We start from the raw sequence: 7,017 nt of genomic DNA, 5'->3' as shown, positions 1-7,017 counted from the left end.
AATTACAAAGGCCGTAGAATAAATAGTTGAAATTACTAAAAATACTTTAGCGTAAAGGGCGAGGCATTAGGAGGAGGTGAATCCCTCGTGCGTAATAATTTTTATTCGTTTTAAGTTTTAAGGCTACTCCTTACTTTCAGTTGAAAAAACTTTTTCATATTTATTTTCTCATTTTTTTTTAAATAATGCTAGAAAATCCTACACTCCCTTCATGGAAATTTTCTTCCCTCATGAAAAATTCATCTCTGGAAGTTTCCCACAACATTCCCTCTCTTCTCCCCCCAACCAAAAAATCCCCCTGTAAACATCTGTACATTTCGGAATAACCATTTCTATATGTAAGCACTGGTCAAAGTTTGTAACTTATAACGCCTCCCACGGGGAATGTGGGGGAGTATGTCGTCCCCAAAGACATAGTTATAATGTTTTTCGACTATGCTGAATAAAATGGCTATCTCAGATTTTGATCCGTTGACTTTGGGAAAATAATTAGCTTGGGAGGGGGCCTAGGTGCCCTCCACTGGGTCGACACGATCATCCCTGAAAAAAAGAAATAAATACGCATCCCTAATCTGCCTTCTAGCAAAAAATACAAAATTCCATATTTTTCAGGGATAACAATTCCTTTGATTCTGCTCTAGGTTGGCATATATTTAATAATCCGTCCCACATGATACTTTTTGAAAACTCTTCACTCATTAGTAATGATTTGGGAATAAAACAGGTGGTTCGAGAATCAATTGAAATTAATCTCAAAATAAATAAAAATATTTCTTTGAACAGGGACTTGGGAGAATACTCACTAAATTCTTTATACTCAAATTTAATTAAAAATGATCTAACAAAATATTTTACTAAACCAATTTATAATAGTACTGAACCAACTACGAAAAGGCCTTTGAGACAGGCTGCTAAACAAGCAAGATTAGAAAATAGCGACGAAGACCACACTGCCTTTCCATAACAAACAAATACAACGTAGAAACAATAGGGAAAGTTTTTTCAAGACAAAGAAATTATTTATGTAGATATTTCGGCCCTATGTCCAAGGGCCGTCTTCAGCACAATACAATACTATATATATATATAAAAGAACTTACATCAAATTGTGAGAATTAAAACTGAATATAAAAACACTTATTAAAACAATTTTTTTAAAAATATAGCCCTAGCATCCTTACTTCAGCGAAGTTCAACCAGGACTCTCTTTAGTCCTGGTTGAACTTCGCTGAAGTAAGGATGCTAGGGCTATATTTTTAAAAAAATTGTTTTAATAAGTGTTTTTATATTCAGTTTTAATTCTCACAATTTGATGTAAGTTCTTTTATATATATATATAGTATTGTATTGTGCTGAAGACGGCCCTTGGACATAGGGCCGAAATATCTACATAAATAATTTCCATTGTCTTGAAAAAACTTTCCCTATTGTTTCTACGTTGTATTTGTTTAAGCAAGATTAGCTTTAAGAAATTGCATCTAATCATTTTATTCTCTTTAGTTTGAATGAGTTTATATTTCTTCATTTCATTCTTTTCGCCAGTCCTGGTTGAACTTCGCTGAAGTAAGGATGCTAGGGCTATATTTTTAAAAAAATTGTTTTAATAAGTGTTTTTATATTCAGTTTTAATTCTCACAATTTGATGTAAGTTCTTTTATATATATATATAGTATTGTATTGTGCTGAAGACGGCCCTTGGACATAGGGCCGAAATATCTACATAAATAATTTCCATTGTCTTGAAAAAACTTTCCCTATTGTTTCTACGTTGTATTTGTTTGTTATGGAAAGGCAGTGTGGTCTTCGTCGCTATTTTTTTTTTTCCATATTTTTGTAGATAGGAGCTTGAAATTTCTACAGTAGGGTTCTCTGATACGCTGAATTTGATGGTGGGATTTTCGTTAAGATTCTATGACTTTTAGGGGATATTTCTCCCTATTTTCTATAATAAGTCTAATTTTCTCAGGCTCGTAACTTTTGATGGATAAGACTAAACTTGATGAAACTTATATTTTAAAATCAGCATTAAAATGCAATTCTTTTACCCCATTAGATTTTAAGAACTACTCTGTTTTGCTATTTTCGGTCAAAAATCGGAAAAAGCCAAAAAAGCCTTGCACTTTGGAAAATATCTCTTTTCCAACTTCAAAAAAAAAAAAATAATCGCCCCCTACATTCTCGTAAATTGGTTCCCCTAAAAAAAATTATAGGTGGGAGTAGGTATTTTCTAGGTTCTTACACGAAGAATCTTCAAAGAGTTTTCGATCAGGGAGGGGGGTCTTTACTAATTTGGGATACCCTGCCCTTTGATGCCATTTTCTATGCTCTTCTGAATATAATGAACACTTTTCTTGCGAATTCAATTATAAGCCTTTTATGGACCCTTGAAAAATGATTATTTCTTTCTATATTTTTCAGATATAAAAATGAGCTACAAGATTGGTTTCAAACTTACTATTTCATTGTTAGTCCATTTTGTCAGGGTTGTATGGTCCGCAAGCATTGAACAAAGTGAGTTGAATTAAGAAAAATCGAAACATTTTTTTCATTTCTCCATCTGCCATGTTTCTTGTTCTGGCCTTGATACTTTTCAACATATAGGTGAAACAGCAGTTTTTAAGTGGCTTAATAGAGTAAGAAGAAAACATGGTGGAATTGTTTTGAGTTTTTTTGTTCAACTTTGTCTTGAAATGTCAGTTTTTGTGGACTGTACGGGTTTTATGGTGTTCATTTATAGTGACCATACATTCTGAACATTGCTGCATCTGTTGCGTATTAACAAGCATTGACAACAAATATACTTTTATTTCATTTGACTCGCATCTACTGCTCTCTTCACTTCAACTTCTTTATTTGTTTTCTGCCTCTCTTCTCTTCAGTTGCTTAAATTCATTATCAGACGGAACTCCCACAAAGTTCCACTTTTCAAGTCTCATTTTAATTTATAGAATATCTATGAAGATATAGATAATAATTGAATTTTTCATAAGTTAGATCAATTATTGGGGTGATGAGAATTTACAAGATAATGTATTTGGCATATATTTATCAGACCCTTCAGGAAAAAATGTGCTAGCAACCTCTGTATCTAAGACGCTGATAAAATATGACTCCGGAACATATTTCAGTCAATCCTCATCGATTTCTGACAGGGTTGTCATCTTTTGAAGCATGACATTGAAGAAGAAAGAAGCCAAGAATAGCCATAAAATATAATTATATAATTAGCAGCTAAAAAGAGGTGTTATGACCTGATCCTATTATTGATTTTCGTTTGAAGCTATACCTTAATATGACTTAAGAAAAACAAAAAACAATAAATCAAGAACATTTGAAATATCCCTATAAAGAGAGATTTGGTGTAAGTTTTGTGGATGGTAATACTAAAGACCCACAAAAAAGAATCTGAAAAAGATGGGAAGAGACTTAATATATAGTGAAAATTACTAAGGGCTAATATATATATATATACATATATATATATATATATATATATATATATATATATATATATATATATATATATATATATATATATATATATATATATATTACTTATTTAATGATATAAGGTTTGTGTGATAACGATAGAAAATTGGGATGATTTTAGTTATTTTCAACTAAAAAGTCTGTATCAAACAGTTCGTGGTAACGAACTGTAGTAAGGAGCGACCCGGCTCAATAGTAACCAAAACTCTAAAAAATTGAATTTTGATATCAATAGCTACATCAAAAGAATCGCATTTTAATGCTGATTTTAAATATATAAATTTCATCAAGTTTAGTCTTACCCATCAAAAGTTACGAGCCTGAGAAAATTTGCCTTATTTAGGAAAATAGGGGGAAACACCCACTAAAAGTCGTAGGATCTTAACAAAAATGATACCATCAGATTCAGCGTATCAGAGAACTCTACTGTAGAAGTTTCAAGCTCCTATCTACAAAAATGTGGAATTTTGTATTTTTTGCCAGAAGACAAATCACGGGTGCGTGTTTATTTGTTTTTTTGTTTTTTTTCCCCAGGTGTCATCGTATCGAATAAGTGGTCCTAGAATGTCGCAAGAGGGCTCATTCTAAAGGAAATGAAAAGTTCTAGTGCCCTTTTAAGTGACCAAAAAAATTGGAGGGCATCTAGGCCCCCTCCCACGCTCATTTTTTCCCAAAGTCAACGGATCGAAATTTTAGATAGCCATTTTCTTCAGCATAGTCGAAAACCATAATAACTATGTCTTTGGGGATGACTTATTCCCCCACAATCCCTGGGGGAGGGGCTGCAAGTTACAAAATTTGACCAGTGTTTACATATAGTAATGGTTATTGGGAAGTGTACAGACGTTTTCAGGGGGATATTATTTTGTTTGGGGATGGGGCTGAGGAGAGGAGGCTATTTTGGAGGATCTTTCCTTGGAGGAATCTGTCATGGGGGAAGTAAAATTCAATGAAAAGGGCGCAGGATTCTCTAGCATTACTATAAGAAAACAATGAAAAATAAACATGAAAAGGTTTTTTCAAATGAAAGGAAGAAGTAGCATTGAAACTTAAAACGAACAGAGATTATTACGAATATGAGGGGTTCTAAAAATACTTTAGCGTAAAGAGTGATCTATTTAGGAGGAGATAAATACCTTGCTCTTTATGCTAAAGTATTTTTAGTAATTTCAACTATTTATTCTGCGGCCTTTCTGATTCAGGGGTCATTCTTAAAGAATTGGGACTAAACTTACGATTTAGTATAAAGAGCGAGGCATTAACGAGGGTACAAACCCCCTCGTATACATAATAAAAATGTAAGATTATGAAAGTTTGTTACGTAAGTTAATTCTTAAGTTACGTATATTTTTTACTAATAAAAACGTTCGTTAAAAATTAAAAGTTCTAGTTGCCTTTTTAAGTAACCGAAAAATTGGAGGGCAACTAGGCCTCCTTCTTCACCCCTTATTTCTCAAAATCGTCTGATCAAAACTAAGAGAAAGCCATTTAGCCAAAAAAAGAATTAATATACAAATTTCATTTTAATAATTTATGTGCGGAGAGCCAAAACCAAACATGCATTAATTCAAAAATGTTCAGAAATTAAATAAAAAAAACTAATTTTTTTAGCTGAAAATAAGGAGCGACATTAAAACTTAAAACGAAGAGAAATTACTCCGTATATGAAATGGGATGTCCCCTCCGCAATCCCTCGCTCTTTACGCTAAAGTTTGACTCTTTGCCACAATTCTACTTTTTAAAACAATTAAAAGCTTTAGCGTAAAGAGCGCGGGATTGCGGAGGGGACAACCCATTTCATAAACGGAGTAATTTCTGTTCGTTTTAAGTTTTAATGTCGCTCCTTACTTTCAGCTAAAAAAATTAGTTTTTTTATTTAATCAAGGAAATACCCATAAATTGCCCTTTTTCTCTATTTTTTTATTTAACTTTACAACTTAATTTTTTTTCACCTGTTTGGTCAAAACGAGAATATTTGGTGAAAATGATAAATACGAATTTGTGGTGTATTTCAACTTTTATTTGTAACAGAAACTGTTGTCATTTTTTGCTATTTTTACATAAAAAAAAATAACAAAAAAAAACAAGCTAACTTAGCCCATCACAACAGACAATATTAATTCTATTTTTCAGATAACAACCCTGTTTCGAAGAAATAATAGCACATTGCCCTTCTTCTCTACTTCTAATGGCTGTAAATGGGCGGAGGCAGGAGAGCAATTGTCCTCCTCTCTGGATTTCCCCAAATCCAGAGAGGTCCCAAATCCAAAGTCCCAAATTTTTAAATACCCATTTTCGAGTATTTTCATGTGAAAAATCGAAAAAGTAACAAAATTGTCACCTCCCCCTCGATTTTGAGAAGCATATTTTCTTGTAGGCTGTCTCTATTTTTTTTAATTAAAAAATCCTTGCCTCCTCCCTACATTTTCGTGAATTATCACTCTTTTCTGCTTCTTAAACACTATAATTTCAAATTTTCCCCCTACATCGTTTTCGCTCTTATGGACAACACTGATTTTTACATTCTGACGATAATTCATGGAAAATTTTATTTGTGAAATTCCTTGGAATATTTTTACCCAACTCTTCATGAAAAAATTTCTGGTGACCTCTGTATGGAATAAGAAGATAATATACGACTCCGGAACATATATCTTTCAGCTCTTATCATTGTCTGACAAGGCTCTCTTTTTTCTTCTCCGACGTTTTGCTTCAATGAACAAGTCTCGAGATAGCTCTTTTTTTCGGGTTGACGAAAACATACGATATCTATATAGATCATAAACGTCATATGCTTTTGCAGATTAAGTTCATGCTGGAGTAATGTCTTCATCAGAGTTAAGTGTAAAGGGATAAAGATTCTAAGATCCCTCCGAGTATCCCTTCTCTACATTGTGTTTTTTTTAGTAAGTTTTGTCATTTTGATGTTATGTTCATTTCATTTTTGTCAGAAATGAATGTTATGTTGTAGCCTAAAATGTTTTTATTTTTATTAACCATCCGCAAGTTTATCCAAACCATTGTAAAAGCTCATTTGCTACAAATTTAGTAGAATACCCAGATTCTATTGGAGTTTATTTTAAAATTTTCCAGCAGTATTCAAACTAACTTAGAACAGTTACTAAATTTTATCGTAAAATTACTAATTTTTAAATTATACATATTTTAATAGAAACATTTCTGATTTTCAGGACCAAATTTTTGGTTTTCCTTGTATAACTGCTGTAGAAAATAGTGATTTTGAGTCTCCTAAAATAGATTTTGAAGGAAATTTATCTCGACCTTGAAGAATTTTTAAAAATGAACAACAAGTCATAAGTTTCTGAAAATTCTGATATTTGAATTTTAAACCAAATATTTTAAAAGTATTTTCCAAGGCATGTAGGTAAGGTAAAAGGCCTTCGGGCCCATTACCCCCTCCCCAGATTTTCGTTTTTTCAGAGTTCCTTCATATATATATGTCCAAATTATGAAGCCTCTTCCAGAGCATATTCTCTTGTAGGTGCATGCATCATAATATTATTTTTT

The 7,017-nt window shown here is 32.3% G+C and overlaps 1 protein-coding gene across 5 annotated transcripts in view; it reads left to right on the top strand.

The window, feature by feature from the left end:
* Positions 1-7,017, top strand: part of LOC136035032 (uncharacterized) — a 321,337-nt gene that overhangs the window by 84,469 nt on the left and 229,851 nt on the right. The window contains exon 1 of one of the 5 annotated variants that reach the window (XM_065716626.1): positions 2,414-2,511. The exons of the other annotated variants lie outside the window; for them this stretch is intronic. The gene's annotated coding sequence lies outside the window, so the exon portion shown is untranslated. Of the gene's footprint in view, positions 1-2,413; positions 2,512-7,017 lie in introns of those variants that run through there. 5 annotated transcript variants of the gene reach the window in all.

The sequence above is a fragment of the Artemia franciscana genome, chromosome 13 (genome assembly GCF_032884065.1).
Source record: "Artemia franciscana chromosome 13, ASM3288406v1, whole genome shotgun sequence".
Taxonomy (NCBI): Eukaryota; Metazoa; Arthropoda; class Branchiopoda; order Anostraca; family Artemiidae; genus Artemia; species Artemia franciscana.
The sequence above is the reverse complement of the archived record's forward strand: the minus strand, read 5'-3'. Positions and strand labels throughout refer to the sequence as shown.